Source organism: Furipterus horrens, unplaced genomic scaffold, assembly GCF_987537825.1.
Source record: "Furipterus horrens unplaced genomic scaffold, mFurHor1.1.pri manual_scaffold_5, whole genome shotgun sequence".
NCBI lineage: Eukaryota > Metazoa > Chordata > Mammalia > Chiroptera > Furipteridae > Furipterus > Furipterus horrens.
This window is the reverse complement of record NW_028327175.1, coordinates 177,548,971-177,567,389: the sequence shown is the minus strand read 5'-3', so window position 1 is coordinate 177,567,389 and position 18,419 is coordinate 177,548,971. Positions and strand designations below refer to the sequence as shown.

The window sequence follows — 18,419 nt, the reverse complement described above, 5'->3', positions numbered from 1 at the left end:
GATCCGAGGTTAGAGGAGACTCAGGTACCTGAGGAGCAAGTTTGATACAGGAGAAATATACTCAATACGGGATATTTAGGAGTTTAGCCGCTGTAGGGGTGGTTAGGAGGACTAGATGGGGGCTGGACCACCGGGGAGTGAGAGTTTTAGTTGTAAGGGCTTTAAGATAGACATAGTCTCCTGGTGTAATGGGGAATTTTTGATGATCAGTGGATGGGGTGGGTAGGATCAAATTGGCCTGGTTTCGGAGGGTGGATCTCAGGTGTGAGAGGATAGGGAGGTAGTCTCCGTGGTCCGACTTGGTAGGAGGGGTGTTGCCTAGAAATAAGGGTCTGCCATACATGATTTCAAAGGGGCTGAGCATGTAGGGCTTTTTGGGAGCTGAACAAATTCGGAGGAGGGCTAGAGGCAGTAATTTGGGCCATGGGAGTTATATTTCAGTACTAAGTTTGGTTAGGTGGATTTTTAAAGGCCATTAGCTCATTCTACTTTCTCTGATGACTGGGGTTGGTACTGGATGTGAAGTCACCACTTAATGTTTAGTGCCTGAGCTACCTGCTGGGATATTTGTGAAACAAAGGCAGGGCCATTATCTGTCTGAAGAGAGGAGGGAAGTCCAAATGGGGCATAATGCAATTAATGAGGGCTTCAGTTACATCGGAGGCCTTTTCCTTGGCCTTTTCCTTAGCGGTGGGGAAAGCCTTGATCCACCCGGAAAAAGTGTCAATAAAAACTAAGAGATATCAGAGGTGCTTTACTGGAGCATGTGAGTGAAGTCTATTTGCCAATCCTGACCTGGAAGATGTCCCCGAATTTGGTGTGTGGGGAAAGGCAGTTTTAATTTTCCTTGAGGGTTGGCTTGTTGGCATATAGGGCAGTTTTGGGATATTTTTTCTAGCTGGGTTAGCATGCTAGTGTGATGTATTGTTTGGGATAATAAAGTGTGTAGTGGTCTTGCGCTTATGTGAAATTGGTTATGGAGTTCGGTGAGGATATGTTGAGCATGATTATTGAGGAGAATTGTTTTGTTATGTAGATGAAACCACCCATTTTGTTGGGTTGCTCCAAGCTTAACTAGGGTGTGTCTTTCTTCCTCTGCATAAGGGGGTGCCTTGGTAGGCATTGTAAGGAGGATGGAAGAGGCATGGGCTTGTTTTTTTGCTTCAGTGTCTGCTTTGTGATTTCCCTGAGCTATGAGATCTGTCCTGGCTTGATGTCCCTTGCAGTGGATAACCGCTGCTTTTGTCAGGAGCTGAGCTGCTTGTAGAAGTTAGAGAATGAGATGTTTGTTGATGATGGGAGAGTGTTTAGAGGTGAGATTAACCCCTTTCTTTCCAAATTGATATGTGTGAATGTATGATGTGTGAGAAATGCTCACAATAAAAACCGGGACACAGGACTTGAGCAGCAGAGTGAGGCGTTTATTCACGAATCTGCAGAGTCGAGCACACCCTCAGCCAGGAGAATGTGCGTGCCAAGTAGACAAAGAAATCTGCTTCCCCTCCCCTCTCCTTCTCCCCTGTTTCTCCATTACTGGTTACTCCAGAGTTACAATCTAACGCGATTATCTAAATGCCCCTATTGTGATTTGTAAATATGTTACTACTGTCAGCTCCCTTCTCTCATTTTCCCTTTGTCTGGTGATGACTATCTTTCTACTGGGTTAGGAGTCACTAATTTTCTTGTTTCTTACAGATGTGCTAGGCATATTTAGAGTCGGTATATACAGTAGTCCCTCTCTATATCGTGGTTCACTTATCGCAAACTCACTGTATCGCGGGATTTTAAAAAATGTTATATTTAATTATTTATCATGGATTTTTCACTATATCGTGGGATTTTGCGGTACTATATACGTATTTATATGCGTAGTATTTATGATTTTAATGATTTTTGCCTAAAAATTTTCAAAAATATATAAAAAGCATAATAAATGATTCTAACATTAAAAGAATATTAAATTGGAATAAAATACTGCACACTGTTTACAATATGTATTTTTTTTGTGGACGAACACATACATTATGCTGAAAACGAGACGTATGCCAGAGCTCGTTTGCCTACATGCAATTGTACACGGCACACAATTGGCTGATTGATGGAAGGCTACCAACCAGAGCACTGTCTTGTGTATCCCGGGCGCTGTTTGGCTCAGTAACCGTAGCATCAGTCTGTCTGCTATCCCGCGCTGTGTGCACATGTTCAGCATCTCACCTTGTCCACTTCACTCTACCTCTGATCGCTGTGCGTAGTTTTGCTCTGCGGTGTTGTGTTTTGTGAAATTTTCCTTAAAGACTGAATTTATTGCAAGCCCTATGGTGCCACCCTAATGTTCTTCATCTTCTAGAGATTCTGGCAGTGAACTCAGGTGCCAGAGGAAGATGCTTACCATATAAGAGAAGATGGAACTTCTCAATATGTTGAAGGAAGGGAAAAGCTATGCATCTGTTGGCCGCCATTACGGGATCAACGAGTCTGCAGTTCACTATATAAAGAAGGATGAGGAGAATATCAGAACTACAGCATCAGTGACTTTCAACAAAACAGCAAAGAGGGTGGTTACTTCCCGCAATAAGATCTTTGTGAAGATGGAGTCTGCATTAGCTGTGTGGAAAAATGATTGCAGAAAAAAAGAGTATCTCACTGGGTACAAACACCATCCAGACAAAGGCCAAGCAACTGTAGATCATTCAGCAGAAAAAAAGGATGATTACGACAGTGATGAGAATGAAGAAGAGGACGATGACAACACTGAAGCAGGGCCTTCGAGCGCTTCTCCAACCAGACCAACCCCATTCAGTGCCAGCAAGGGCTCATTTGACAAATTTTGGAAATGCTTTGGACTCAAGAATGTTTCTCTACATGGAGAGGCTGCCTCTGTAGACAAAGCTGGAACCAAGGAGTACGTGAACAACACGTTCAAAGACATCATTGAGGAAGGAGGCTATAAGCCTGACTAAGTTTTCAACATGGATGAAATGGGCTTATTCTGGAAATGGATGCCGTCTTGCACTTCCATTATGAAGGAAGAAGCAAAAGCCCCTGGTTTTAGGGCCGAAAAAGATAGGGTAACTTTAATCATGTATGGGAATGCTGCGGGCTTTATGGTAAAGCCAGGGCTTATTTAAAAGTCCAAGAACCCAAGGGTCCTAAAAAACAAAAATAGGAATATGTTGCCTGTGTACTGGATGCACAGTCCTAAGGCTTGGATCACGAAACTCCTCATGACTGATTGGTTTCATCAATGTTTTATCTGGGAGGTTAAAGTTTATCTGGCAGAGGAAGGCCTTGATTTCAAAGTGCTTCTGATAATGGACAATGCTGGAAGGCATGCTGTTGACCTGATGTCTGATGGCATCCAGGTAGACTTCTTGCTGCTGAACACCACATCGCTCATTCAGCCAATGGATCAAGGTGTTATTCACGCTTTCAAGGCGCTCTACACCCAAAACGCCCTGCAAAACCTCATTGAAGCTATGGACTCAGATGAAGACTTCTCGCTAAAGGCATACTGCCATGAGTACACAATTGCATCGTGTCTCCAAAATATTCAAAAGGCCATAAAGGAGATGAAGAGTGAGACTTTGAATGCCAGCTGGAAAAAATTGTTGCCAGAAGTGGTCCATGATTACAAGGGATTCTCTCTTGATGAAATCCATCACTCTGCTGTAGATAAGGCCGTGAAGCTGGCAAAAATACTGGGAGGAGAGGGCTTCAGTGACATGACTACTGAAGACGTAAATACCCTGATCAATGTGCACTCTCAACGGTTGATGGACGAAGACCTGGAGGAGCTGACTTAAGTCAGCAAGTGAAGAAAAGGATGAGGAACAAGATGAACAATGGGTTAAAGAAGAGGAGGAGGTTGGCTTAACACTTGATCATCTTGCAACCATGGTCAGAATGGCCAAAGAACTTAAATGAGTGGCTGAAGAATGGGACCCCCATATGGTTCATTTGTTGCAATTTGCAAATTCAATCAACAGTGCCATGTCAGTTTACAAAAACATTCTCAATCAGAAGAAGCAGTGCCAGCAACTCCCCATAACTATGTTCATCACTTGAACAAAAAGGTCAGTTATGCCTACGCCTTTAGTGGAAATAGAAGTTACTACTTCTACAAGGCCGAAGATACTACTGCAACACCTGAAGAAGTGCCTGATGAAGTGGTGCCTTTAGAAGAGCTGTAATCCTCTTCTTTGCTGTGCAGTACATTCATTTCATCGTCATCAGTACTGCACAGCTAATTCATCATCTTCATTGTTCGAGTTGTAGTATACGTCACTGGTGAGTACCCATATAAAATTTTACAGTACTGTATACGTATGTTGTTAAAGTTACGTAGGTTTAAGAGTGTAGAATATGTTTAAGAACGTAAGTAGTGTTTATAAAAGTGCGGGAAAGGTTTGTAAGGGAGTGGGAAAGGTTAATAAGGGACTGGGAACAGTTTATAAGTGTGTGGGAAGGGTTTATAAAACCTTAAAATATATATAAATACTAAAATAAATGTAAGGTTCCTACTTTGTGGATTTTCACCTACCGTTGGGGGTCTAGAATGTAATACGCACGATAAGTGAGGGAATATTGTATATTGACCTGACAATTTTTTGCAAGGGCTAGGGCCCACATTAGGGCAATAAGTTTTGCCTGTTGGGAAGAGGTATGGGAGGGCCAGTGTCCTGACTCAGTGACGGAGGCGAGGGTAGCGATGGCATATTCTGCTCCTTTGGGGCTGGTCTGGTAGGAGCTTCCATCTATAAACCAGGATTCTGCCTGGGGTAGAGGGGTTTCTTGTAAGTTGGAGAAGGGGTATAAAAAGGAGGAGAGATGTTGAGTGCAGTCGTGGGTATGGGTGTGGGAGTTGGGGAGGGGAAGTAATGAGGCAGAGTTGAGGGGGAGAGCTGATTTATGTAGGGAGATTTGAGGATTTTGAAGCAGCTGGGCATGTAAGAACTGAATTCGGGATGGGGAGGCTGCAGCGATGGCCTGGTGGGTTAGTAGGCCGGAAATAGCATGAGAGGGGTGGACTGTAGCCTGGGCAAAGGAAACTAACTTAAGGGTTTCTTAACTGAGAATTGTTGCTGCTGCTAAGGCGCGGAGGCAGGCTAGCCACCCCAGGAAGGGAGAATTGAGTGGTTTGGAAAAATAGGCTATAACCTGTTGGTCTGGTCCATATTGCTATGCTAACAGCCCGAGAGCAAAGCCATCTTTCGTGTCAGTGTATAGGATGAAAGGTTTATTTTGGTTTTGAAGGGCTAAGGCTGGGGCTTGGCCAGGTGCCATTTTGAGTGTGGCAAAAGGCTTAAGGAGGGCTCGAGGATTTTCTAGGCATTCAGACAAGTCTCTAGCTGTTGCCTCATATAAAGGTTTGGCTAGGGATCCAAAATTAGGTATCCAATTTGGGGGTGTGGCATGGGAACCGAGGCTGTCACTAGTGAGCTCAGTGAATTTTTAAATTTCAGTTATTGTATTTTTAGACTCTAGACTTTTAAATTTTTTTATAATTCTATCCCTTTCTTGATATTCTCTATTTGTTGAGATATTATTGTTATATTTAGCTCTCATTTTTTAAACATTGTTTTCTTTAGTTCTTTGAACATCTTTATAATACACGATTTGAAATCTTTGTCCAGTGAGTCTAATATCTGGACTGCTTTTTTTCTTGTATATGGACCACACTTTCTTGTTTTTTTGTGTGTCTCATAATCTTTTGTCAGAAAGTAGACATTGTAGATAATACAGTGTAGCAACTCTGCAAATTATCTTCCCCTATCTCCCCAGGTGTTGTTATTCTAGCTGTTTATTGAGTTTCCTGGACTAAATCTGTAAAATCTATAGTTTGCAGCCACTGAAGTCTCTTCTTAATTAGTTTATAGTAAGCTAATTACTTGTCAGAGATATAATTAAATGTCTTGAACTAATACATAGTCTACCCTTTGCTGAGTGTGTGTGTGTGTGTGTGTGTGTGTGTGTGTGTGTGTGTGTTGGGGCACACCTTCAGTGCTTAGGTGGTTTATGACTCTGCCTTAGTCCTCACTTTCTGCATGTGCAGGGACTCGAAATTAGCCACAGGTGAGAAATCGGGGGCCTCTCAGGTCTTTCCTGTTCAAAGGCACAGCTCTATAGATGTTCATGACCTTGTAGAGCTCGAGAAATATGTCAGAGCTTTTCCAAGGTCCCAAGAGATTTCTCATGGCTAACTCATGTTTGCCCCAATTAGTATCACATGTTTAGGCAGCTGTAATATTAAAGAATTACCAGTGATGGTTTTTGACAAGTGCCCTGGAGCTAGGGCTTTTCCACAGAGCGCTCAGGTAAATTAATAACAATGCTCTGTAAATAGGGCTTTTTCAGGGAGTGACAAGACAGGTTCAGTTGTGACCATGCTCTAGGGATGAGACAGCACTCTGGGGATGAGACTTTCTGAGATGATAATTCAACCAAGATATGTGGGGAAATAATTAGGTCTTCCCCAGAGGCTTTGTCTTTCTTACCTAAGCTTTACCTAGATGCTCAGGGGTGACTTGGATACGAGTTTAGGTGCCTGAGGACTTGGTCTCACGAGGCAATGTGAAATGTTGGAAGCTCATGAAGTGGGAATTAGGCAGATTTTGTCCTGATTTCTGGCTCTGTCACATATTGTCTGTGCAGCCTTGGGGACAAGTTACTTCTTTGAGCCAAAGAGGAATGCCTTCATCTGGACATTGGTGTACCAGCAACCTCACCAGGTTTGTCAATGGAAGAATCAAATTGACCTCTCTATGTAAGGATGCTGGCACACACAGACAAAAAAGCTCAGTAATGGAAATGATTATTATTTGGCTTGAGACTTAGGTTAAGACTAAAAAATGATGAGGCTAGTGTTGTTTTGTTGCAATAAAAGCACTCACAACACATACAATACTCACTATGTGCAAGGCCATGTCATAGTGCTTTATATATAAGAGTTCATTTAATCCTCACAATAACCCTCCAGTGGGTTTTATTATTAGTCTCATTTTAGAGATGAGGAAACTCCATTCAGAGTTTGCACCAGACCACTCAGAGCTGGGATTTCAATTCAGGCTGTCTGGCACCAGAGTCTGCACGTCTAATGTGCACTCTGTGTTTATATTTTAATACCACATGATGCAAAGCCTGGTGTTCACTTTAACGACTAGCAGTGGAGAACACTAAAGTGACAGTAAAATGAAAAACAGCTATGCCTTTTAATAATGAAACTTGGAACAAAAGGACTGGGCAATTTGGAAAAAGTCAAAGGTCAGTCACAAATGAACAGCTTCTCCTTTGTGGCTTTGGTGAGGCCCAGTTCCTCTTGAGGATCAGTCACACACAGGACTTGGTCACCCCATCCCATCAGAACTCCTCTTGGGGCAAGGGGTCCAGCCTGTCCCTGGAGCTGGGAGCCGCCCTGAACACCATCTTTCCCTAAGCCTGTTCAGACTCCCACAGACTGCAGGCTGCTGTGCTTCGGCCCCTCCCAGCCAGCTACCCATGCTCAGAAGCCAGCAGCACCAGCAGTGGGGAATGGATGATAATAACTTGGTGCTCACGTTGACACACCAGGGCTGTGCAGGAACAGGCCCTCCTGTGAGTTCAGTCCTGTCTTTTATGACTCAAACATGCCCTGTTTCACAGTGGCCACTGCCCCCGTCATGAGACTGTCTCTGCAAGTGCAGAGCACGAGATGTGGATCGGGAGCTGGCGTGGAGCCCACTGTAGCTGCCCTCCAGCCTCTTTCTCAGACCTGCCCAAAGGAGGACCCTGTCCTGCAAGCTCTCAAATTCCTCCCTGCCAGGAGGTCTGAAGCTATGGTGGATATTCAGATGGCACTCACCTGAGTGACAGGAGGTTTGTAAAATGTTGAAATACTTCTGTACCAGTTAGTAAACTGTCACCTTCTCAGCCTTCCTTCCTGGAGCCCCTCAGCATTCTCACTTGTACTAGAAACTTCATGCTGGGCCCAGTAGGGCCACCTAGCATGGGTATGGCCACCTCGCACTGGGTACGGCCTTATGGCCCACTTCTGTTCTCATTGGTATTGGTCTCTGCAGAGCCATGTTTTAGGTTTTTGAACACCACGCAGTCTTCTGCAGCAACTTGTGGAGGCAGAGAGCCCCTGAACTTGAGAGTAAAGAGATCTTTGAGGTTAGGTAGTTTCTACTTCTTCAGTTTACTGATGAAGAGATTCAAGTGGAGGGAGGCCTGTGTCATCTCCAAGAGCACAAACCTCATTTGAACAGAGTGTGAGCCTCTTGTAGGTTGAGGGTACAGGGTGCGGGGACAGCATATGAAAGACACTGGAGTTAGGCCACCCTAGTTTCAAATACTGCCATTCCCACTTTGACCCGCTGTGCCTCTGTGCAGCACCTGGGCCCTGATGCTAGGAGAGCCCCGCCCCACTGGCTGCCTCAGTGCAGGAGGGTGTGGAGGAAGAGGACTGGTGTAGGGTGAGTGCCCACCAATGCTCTTTCCATGACAGCCAGGGCTACTGAGGTCCTCTGGGAGACACCAGCACCTTCTAACTTAGTGAGACCCCAGCAGCCATGTCCAGGGTCACCTGCCTGCAAATAGGCCACTGCCCAATTTGGGGAACTGGCAAGCTCTTTTCCAGTGAAGGTTAAAGAGAGCATTCACCACTCAAACTCTGAATTCCATTTTGGTAATGAGCAAATTGTCTGAACTTATATAGGCTCAGAGGAAGTGAGCTGAGAGGTCCTCAGAAGTCACCTAGCTCCAGGTTCTCATTTTCCAAATGAGTTATTTTTAAAGGCCCCCCCCAAAAGAGGAAGTGGCTTGCCTAGGGCCAAACAGCACGTCCATAGCCCAGCTGGGAGTTGTTCAGCCATGACCCCTTGAGTCTGGGGGCCCCTGTGCTCTTGACTCTGAACAAGACTGCCAAACTTTGTTCTATTTTAGTCCATATGAATTAAGGACAAGTTCTGTGCACAGAACTGTGCTGGGATACTTACAGGGTGGGTATTGTACCTTCCTTAATCCCAAACATTTCATGGAGGAAGGAGCAAGACATACAAGAATTTTCCAAGGCAAGGATGAGAGCTGGAGGGAGGGAGCTAATGGATATAAGGGAACCACCCTTTCATGCCACCCTTGACAGCTGGGTGGGCACAGTCAGCCCCTTGAACGTGGCCCTGCTCCGAATGTGCTCCATCAAAAGTGATCCTTTCTCAGTTGTCTCAACATTTTCCAAGTACCAGAAGGGACAAATTGGGCTTAGACTTAAGTCTCTCCACTTTGCCATAGGCCACATCCCTCTGTGTTGCCCTATATCTTGCTCATTGTGTTGACTCCACAGTCCTGATGTCTTTGTATATACACAGGGTCAAAAGGGGTTCCCTTTCTGTCTGCCAGGTTCCTTAGCCTTCATTCAGAAACACTTTATGCCTGGAATGCACTCACAGTAAATAAACGGTCTTCATCTGGGAAGGAAGCGAGGCTAAAGTTTGCCGAGTGCCAGCTGTGCCAAGCGCAGCACGTGCTGGTGTTTCATAGTTCCCAGCCTTCCCTGCCAGGGGGTACAATAATGCTGGTTTTGGAGGCAAAGACACTGAGGCTCCGAAAGGTGAATACCTTGCCCCAGGTTACCCAGATGTTGCTGGTGAAGCTAAGTTTGAACCAAGCTCTGAATGACTTCAAAATTCAGGATCTTTTTCTCTTCCCTCAGCTGTCTTTCAAGTCTCAAGAATGATTTTTTTTCTGGAAGGATTCTAGTTAATAGTTTTTGGCTGCTGAGACTCTGTCTCTGAGCTTTCTCTGGCTACCTAATAAATTGACTTCTGATGAAAACCTAAGGACATACCTTTCTTTCTGTGCCCCCCTCCTCTGTGACCCAAAGGACATTAGCAGAAGTTGGAAATCCCTGGAAATCCAGGCACAGAAGATACCGAAAGGATGTCATGTCCCCCTCCCCTTATTCAGAGAGGCTGGAGAGCTGCTCCTTCCCAGTAAACTCTGGGGGTAGGGGGTGAGTCTGAGGGAAATGAGGCCACAGAGCCCCAGAAAATGCCCGGGTCACCCAACATCCTGCCCTGTGAGGCCCTGTTGTCCTGGCTTCAGCTCCCAGGCTGGCCACCCTCACCACTGCACATTCATGAGCAGACTCTAAGGCCCATTCTGAGTTAGTGCTATTTGTAGAATATTCTTAAAATTCCACAACAGTGCCATTCACAGAGCATCTACATGGCAGTTGATGGCGGAAGTTGGAACAAAGGTCTTCTGTGCTCGGCATCCTCTTCTGGCCTTTGCTGGAGGATACCTCCTTCGCCTCACTGGCAGGGTGCTGATGCTCTCATTATCCTGGGTGTTTACTAGCGAGGCTCTGTGGGGTGCAGCATGGACTTAGGTCCCCCACACTGGCCTGGAAGGCATCTGGTCCTCTGTAGGTGAGATGGAGCCCTTCCTGTGGTCAACCGCACTAGGCCCAGGTCTCCATCATTCCACCCTCAGCCTGTCATGAGGCTGTACACCGGTGTGCTCCATTATGGTTGGGTGGAAGGTCCAGAGCGAAGAATTAGTAAGGGTGTCAATCAGAGAGACAACCAAGAGTATAAAGACTTTCTCATTCAGAATAAAAACTCTGGCTTTCTCGTTTCCTTGTTCTCAGGTGCTCAGCTGCATCAGGGTCCTCACCAAGTGCATTTCTCTTCCCCCATCTCAGCAGTACACACAGTGCATTTCCACAAACACTTGCTCCTAGGATGTTAACAGGTGTCACCATTAACAATGAGTTTTGTGGTACGTAGGAGGGTTGAGGGTTTTCCTGCTGGTGGACCTCTGGGAACCTTTCCCATGCTGATGAGCCATGCCCTGGGCAGTGGTTCCTCGCAGAGCTGCCAGCTGGCATGACCTTCCTATGTCCCTGTCAGCATATGGGCGTGGCTGGAGCCCATCCATTCAAAAGGTTTAATGATTTCCCAATTTTTGTCTTCCACCATTAGCACCTAACCATGTGTTGCATAGAAAAATCAGATGTCCCTCTAAGGGAGGCAGCTTAGCTGTCCTGGCCCATGGCAATGGGCCTTGCTTTGTGTCTGGTAGTGCCTGGCAGGACCTCACCCCCTCACTGCCTATGAAGGGTTGGCAGCTAAGATCCAGAAGCTCCCTCACTAAGCAGTTACACCAGTCAGGACTTATGTCAGGTCCTAGTGGTCCCTGGTAACATAACAACTGGTCGCAAAGGATACTGGGCCAGTCTCTGGCCAGCTGCAGGGTCATTACATACAACTGGATCACAAAGTGTGACCCTTGACAAGGGTCTTTCCTGGCAGTGTAAGGACCAGGTGACCACCCCAAGCATGGTGTTGGGGTCTTTAAAGCACCACCATGTAAAGAACAACACCTGCCTCAGTGTTTGAGCCTGACAATTGAACTGAAATCTGATTACCCCAGGGGAAGGCAGGATGGCCCCCTGAGGCAAGGAGGCCCACATCACTTTCCAGCTCCGGGACCTCAGGTGGATCTTGGCATTTCTGTGCCTTGGTTTCCGCATCAATAAGATGGGATCCATAAGGCTTAGTGTGCAGATTGCTGTGAGGCTGAGGAGCTGGAGTGATAACAATGCCTGGCTGAGCAGGACCTCCATTCCTAGCCGCATCCTGTCCTTAAGCGAATCACCAAAGAAATGGGAGGGTTTGCAGTTTCTGTGGCCTGTTCTCACCGCCAGTTGGGGCTGTGAGCTCCCTGTAGACAGGAATGGACTGCTTGTCATCCTGCTGTCCTCTGCACACCCACACATGCATGGATGGCTGTCCTAAAAGGAGATGCAAGAGGATGGTCAGAGTTGCAGCTCTGTGGGGAGTCTGGTGCACAAAGCCCTGGGGTAGGAGAGAGGCTGACTTTTCATGTTGTGTATATTTGAAGAGTTAATTTTGTTGATATTGTTCACCCATTGCCCCAAAAGCCTAATCTTTTTGAATTCTGAGTTTTTATGTCTTCTGATTCTTCTCTTGCCATCACCTGTCACTTTCTGATACTGTCACTATAGCTGGCTACTAATTTATTGGGGACCATGGAGCCAGGGAGACATGCATGTTAGAAATCTGTGTAAAACGAGTAAGGGCCTTGAGGGTCAGCTATTTAGCTCTTAGTGTTTGCAGCCTGTCTTGGCTTTCCATTCATTGCATCATTTGTCTCAGACTGTCTAGATGGATGGGCTTGCTAGTTAAGTGATTTCTGGAAAGCAAGGTGTTTCTGTAATGCCCTATGTGTGGAAGGGACAGGCAGTCACCCTGGGTATGATGGTTTTTCTGGTTGTGCACGTAGCCTCTTCAAACAGAGAGTCTAGCGAACAAGTTATTTTCCAAGGTCCATCATGCAGATAGGACTAAGGGAGCAGAGGTCCTGAGAGGCTGGAAGAGTTGGGGTTTTGCTCTCTAGCCCTGCCAGCCCTGCTGAGGGGGAAAGTACTGAATGTCAGATAGACGAAGCATAAAATCTCAGCTTCGGCCGCTGGCTGAGAATCCTTGGACAGTTTTCTTCTGTAGAAAATGGAAAGATAGGACCTTTGTCAAGGTTGTCTTGAGGCTGAATCATAAGAACAGATAGGTCACCATGTCACATAACTCCAGAAGGAGAGGTTCACATAAGCTACAGTGTGAACTGGTGCCTCTGGAAGGTGCCATTTTAAAGACTACAACGAGCATGGCTGCCTGGAGGTGGCGGGGAGAGGGGAGCAGGGTTCCAGTCACTTAGATTATAGTGTGAATGGCTGCCTCCCGGAGTTGTGCTGGGAAGTGGTGCTGGTTAGCAGTGAAGTATATGTCCATCTCGGCACTAGCAAAACTTCTTGCTTGTCTGGCTGTTTATATCTGGCCTCCAGGAAGGAGGCAGATTATAAAAACAGTATGTTATTTTTTAACAACCTGAAAGATTTGGGTGAAAAAGAGTGTGGGGAAGATGTTAGCTAAAGCCCTGAGGTCCACGCACCTGCTGGAGGTGGGCCCACTTTTGGCTTGACCTTACCAGGACCCATGCAAAGAGGAACAGAGGATCAATTAGAGTTCCATGGTGTCTGTATCAAATCAAGGGAATTTCTTATGTGCCCAACATAAACTTTGTGGACATAAAAATATGTCCACAGGACTGGCTAGAGGAGGCAGAAAGGAGCTGAGGAGACAGGTTGAGTATGCAGGCTAGAACATGGGTGAGGTTCCCGCTGTTCCTAGGCACTTCTCTGCCATTTGGTAAGTCGTGGTTGTCCTCCCGCCCTGCGCCCGCGCCTCCCACTTCCCGCCCCCCAGTCTCTGCACTCTGCCCTTCTCTCCAGCCAGCTGAAATCCTTACAGGCCTCTAGCTACATCTGCTGCCTGTCACCTCCAGTCCACCCCTCCTCCATGCAGATGTGGGGGGAGGGGGCCGAACTTGCCTCTTGAGGAGACAGAAATCGAAACTCGTGATCCTAGGAGTTCCCTCTCTCCCATTCCTCTGGGTTTCTGGAACCACCCCAGGGCTAGCCAGGCTCCCACCTCCCCCACCAAGAAGCTTAGTTCCTGTGAGGCTGAGGTATTATGATGCAGAACTGGGCTAGGGGTTTACCTTCATCCCCACAATAAAGGGCGGACTGGTGGGGAAGCAGCTTCCACATCTGCATCCTCCCAGACTCTGCAGTGAAGAGCAGATGTTTTTGTTGTTGGTAATTTGGTTTCTTGGATTGCTATCTGCAGCTGACCCCACCTACCCTTGGCTCCCTGAGAACTAGGGCACATCTGTTTCATTTTTGTGGATCACCTCCACGCCCCCCCCCCCAATTCCTAGTTTGGTGCCTGGCAGAGTTGCAGATAGGATTAGGAAGATACCTTCAGGGCACCTGTCTTGAGGGGCTGCAGCCAGCCACCTGTGGGCAAATAAGAATGTCCCCTCTGATCAAAAGAGAAATGGAGATGTAGGCCCAGGGCTGGGTGTCCTGCTTGCTTACTGGTGTCAGTAAGAATCTAGTCAAGGCCCCTTGGAACCCTGCGGTCGCCGAGCTTGGTCACCAAGTGCTGGGGGCATGTGCTGCCACTACGAGCCTGGCCTTGGCATGGCAGCTTTCCCGGGAGCAGGGCATCACTCTGCGCAGGAGCACTGAAATCGTGGCCAAGTTCTTCTCATTTGGTATCAACAGCATTTTATATCAGCCTGGCATCTATCCCTCTGAAAACTTTACTTGAGTGCAGAAATATGGACTCACTTTGCTTGTAACTACTGATCCTGAGCTCACGAAATACCTAAATAATATGGTGGAACAACTAAAAGATTGGTTATACAAGTGTTCAGTTCAGAAACTGGTGGTAATTATCTCAAATATTGAAAGTGGTGAGGTCCTTGAAAGATGGCAGTTTGATATCAAGTGTGACAACACCGCCAAAGATGACAGTACACCCAGAGAAAAATCTCAGAAAGCTATCCAGGATGAAATCTACCCAGAGATCAGGCAAATCACAGCTACAGTGACATTTCTGCCACTGTTGGAAGTTTCTTGTTCATTTGATCTGCTGATCTGCACAAAGATTTGTTCGTATCCGAAAAGTGGGAAGAGTTGGGACTGCAGTTCATCATCAATTCTGAGCAAGGCTGTCTGCGTCCCTTCATTACTATAATCCACAAAGTAAACAGCATGGCGGCCTACAAAATCTCTGTCCTTGACTGAAGAGGAGCCGAGGACAAAATGTAATTCTCACATGTGTTTCCTGAACCAGCTCATGATGTATTTCATTGCTGTTTAGTTGAGGAAAAGTTAACATGATACTTTACTAAACTGTGCCCACCTGTTCCATGTTTTGGTACCTGTTTGACTTTCTGTAGAGTTGATGTAATTTTTGCATACTGTTCGAAAGGGAGCCAACAGATGACATTAGCACTGTCATGTCATTTTCTCTGAAGGTTGTAATGAGATGGGAAAACTTGCTATAAAGCTAGATGCCTTTGTAATCAGACCTTTTGGTCAAGTAGTATTAGGTCCTTTTGCCCTTTATTTCATTTGTAGTTTACATATTGAAAGAAATATCCAATTATTTGATTTAATGTATATAATTTACACTTACAAAGCTATTGCTATTTCTACTGTTTAAATTTTGGTGATACAGAATTTTTAAAAATGCCTTTTTGTGTTTTATAAAATCAAGCTTTAAGTGACAATGATAAATAAAATTAAATGTGTACATTAAAAAAAAAAGAATTTAGTTGAGTCTGTGGGTGATGGTCAGCCCCTTCCAGGCTTGGGGTGGGGCTGGGCACAGGGGACAATAGCTAGAAAAAGGGAGTCAGGGCAGGGATCCTTGCATCTGTGCTTTCTAAGCAGCTAGGCTTGAGCCCAGTGTAGGGATTATTTGGGAGAGGTTGAGAGGGAAGGCCACCAGCATTTTGAATTGATAGTTATGTTTACAAAGTGATTTTTATTTATTGTACTTAGTCTAAAATGTGCAGTTTCTGGAGTCAAAGTGAGCACGTTAGGGTGGAACCCGGGATCCCCCCAGCATTGGGCCCTCATGCCTGCTTTGGCTCTACCCCTGTGGCAGGGGTGGGGGTGGCTTGGAGCCCTGGAGGCTGGTTCTTGTTCTCATCCATCCTTTGGACTATTCCCCACTCCTCCTACCCTACCCCCAAGTTTATGAGCAAGCTCTTTTGGGTCTAAGATCAAGACAGATCCTGAACCTAGGTGCTTGTCACTCCTGCCACCGGACTCTCCCTGACTTCCACCACCACTTCTCCCCTATGGCCATCTGCTAGAACCTCCTGTCTACCTCCTGACTCCCTTAGGCCCTTTCAGGTACACTGAGCCATACCCAGGACCTCAGGACACTTCCCACCTCGGGATCCTTACAATTGTTGCTCATTCTTCCCCTCCAACCCTCTATGCCAGCCCCCCGGTCTTCAGACCAGGGGTCCTCAGATGTTGTTACTGGAAAGGGGACTGTCCTTGGGCCTGGAGCAGGTTAACCTAGGGTCAGCCAGTAGTGGGTGAATTCTTGACTTTGTGCAGGAGTGATTTCACAGCAAGAGTCCAGGTGACTTTGAGAATATGTTTATTAAAGCTGGGGACAGTGATTCAAGAAAGGGCTTGGGATAGAAGAAGCAACAGGAAAGAGACTAGGCACTAGGCGCGGCTGCTTTGGCTCTCTAAAAACTGTGGGAAAGAAATGAGCCAAGGCGGGGCTGCTGTCAGCTCACTGGAGAGTCATAAAAGGGGACCATGGGGACAGGTTCCAGGGGTTAGCCCCAGATGGGCTGCCGTTGCCCATTGCTCCCCTGGTTGCAAGTCTTGTGTTTAGGAGATGCACACCCGTGGGGGAAGGAAAGGGGGAAGGGGAAGGGAGAGGCCCAGGCTGGGTCCTTTGTTTTGAGGGTTTGTAAAACCTGGGGGTTTAGTGAAGGATTTCAATAGAATATTCATCAGTTTTCCAGGTGTGCCCTTTCAGTGTTCTCCACTAATTGGTCAGCATCAGGACAGGGGGCGGAGGCAGAGTGTGGGGTGGTGGTGGTGGTGGTGGTGGGGGTGCTGTCACTGCAGCTGGTCCTGATCCAGCCACTCACCCACCTGGTTTTCTTGCTTTTCTGGGCCTGGAACTGAAATACAACTGAGGCACAGATGTTATCTCTAGGGAGGTGACCTTCTGTATCTGGCTGTAAATTGCTTGGCCAGTTTGTTCAGTCAGCCATCTGTCTTGGCTTCCCTATTCCACTAACCAAGGAATTTTCCTAGCTTCTTACTATCCTGCCTCAATAGGACTTTCCTGATCCCTGCTTAAGTAGCAACCCACCCTATCCCTGCCACAGTCACCCCAGCTGAGCTGAGCTCCCTCCTTTGTCCATTTCTCTCCAGGAGAAGCTCTAGGAGGTGGGCATTGTCTGTCTTGTTCACCCATGCACCCCACTCTACCTAACTCCTTTGTCAAATGTGGTGCTGGCACACAGGAGGGTCCCAAGGAGTATTTGCTGTCTCATTGAAAGAACCTTCCTACACATGCAGCTAGGTCAGGCCCAGCCTGCACCAGCCAAGCTCTCCTGGGTAGGTGGGGGGAACAAGAGTAGTTAAAAGCCCCTGGGACCACCCTTCACTGGGGGTGACTGGAGCTAATGGATACGTGCTCTCTCTTTTATCCCCGGGCTGGCAATTCTGATACACATTTCATAAGGCTGCATAGACTATGCCAGCAGGGTGTAGCCCCCAGACTCCCAAAGCAGTAACCTGCTCTGTCCCATATCCTGGTGGGCTTACCCTTATTCCCTGGTTCATTCCCTGTCCTGAAGGCCTCCCTGGGATAGCTCCCAAATCCACAACCTGCACACAAGCCCCTGGTTTGGGGGAACCCAGGCTAAGATACTGTGTTAGTGGGGAAAACAATCTCAGTAGTAACCTGAAGTAGTAAAAGGCACTAGTTACCTCCATTCATTACACTCCATGTGAGCTCACAGTGCTTTTAGTCATTCATTTAACGCATGTTGATGAAATACCCACCTGGAGCAAAGCACTCTGTTAGGTCTAAGGTGAGCCACAGGGATTCATCTTAAAGCTCCAGAAGCCTAGGAGGGGAGACACAGGTGGCTGGACCTGGGGTGTGAGGGGCCATGTGGAGGCTGGGTGTGGACTGAGGATGGGACTTGGATGTACATCCAGGCTCTAGCATGACTAGATCCTGAGCTAGGGAAACTTACCTACTGGCTTCCGCTGCTCCAGTGCACAGTGGGGATGGTCATACATTGGCCTCTGCAGCTGGCATGGTTTGTAAAGTAGACATAAAGTCCCCTGCACAGAGATTGGAGAGGTCAAATCTAACTGCTTGTAGGGAAGCTGGAGCTGAGTAGGCACTTCATGAATGTTAGCCTCCTTTCTGTCCTTAGAAAAATGAACTAAGCCATTATTCCTTCCAGGTTTGTCAACATAAATCACATTTTTTCAATTCTCAGTGCTAGGCCTACCCCTCCTCCACAACCCCCGCCCTGGAACATTTCAGAACCAGGTCTTCATGTGACAGTTGGCATATTCCCTTTTAATATCTTGCTACTTTTAATTTTTTTTTCTTTTTACACAAAAGTTATTTTTAGATGGAGTCAAGGGTAAGGAGACACTGGCCTTTAGTCAGTGGTGTATCCACCTTCCTGTCGGCCTGGCTGAGACCTGGCTTCCTGTTTTCCCTGAGGGGTCTGGGGAGGAGACAGGCTGTGACTAGACCCAGATCTAGGAGCCATTGGTGGGAGGTGGCCTTGAGGATGCAGTTCTCCAAGTGTGGCCTGAGCCCCCACCCCCAGATCTCTGGGTCCTTCTGAGCCCTTCAGTTTTGCATTTGTTTGTGATAATGGATAAGGCCTGCCTCCCCAACTGGGCTGCATTCTCCAAGAAGCAGGAATTCTTGGTTTTGCCACTGCTGAGTCCCCAGCACATGGCACAGTGTCTGACACATGGTAGACCTCCCATAAATATT

General features: G+C 46.9%; 1 protein-coding gene and 1 pseudogene across 3 annotated transcripts in view; both read left to right on the top strand.

Moving 5' to 3' along the window:
- Positions 1-18,419, top strand: part of ARHGAP22 (Rho GTPase activating protein 22) — a 219,781-nt gene that overhangs the window by 147,266 nt on the left and 54,096 nt on the right. The window lies entirely within an intron of this gene.
- LOC150010446 (mitotic spindle assembly checkpoint protein MAD2A pseudogene) lies at positions 13,159-14,688 on the top strand (annotated as a pseudogene).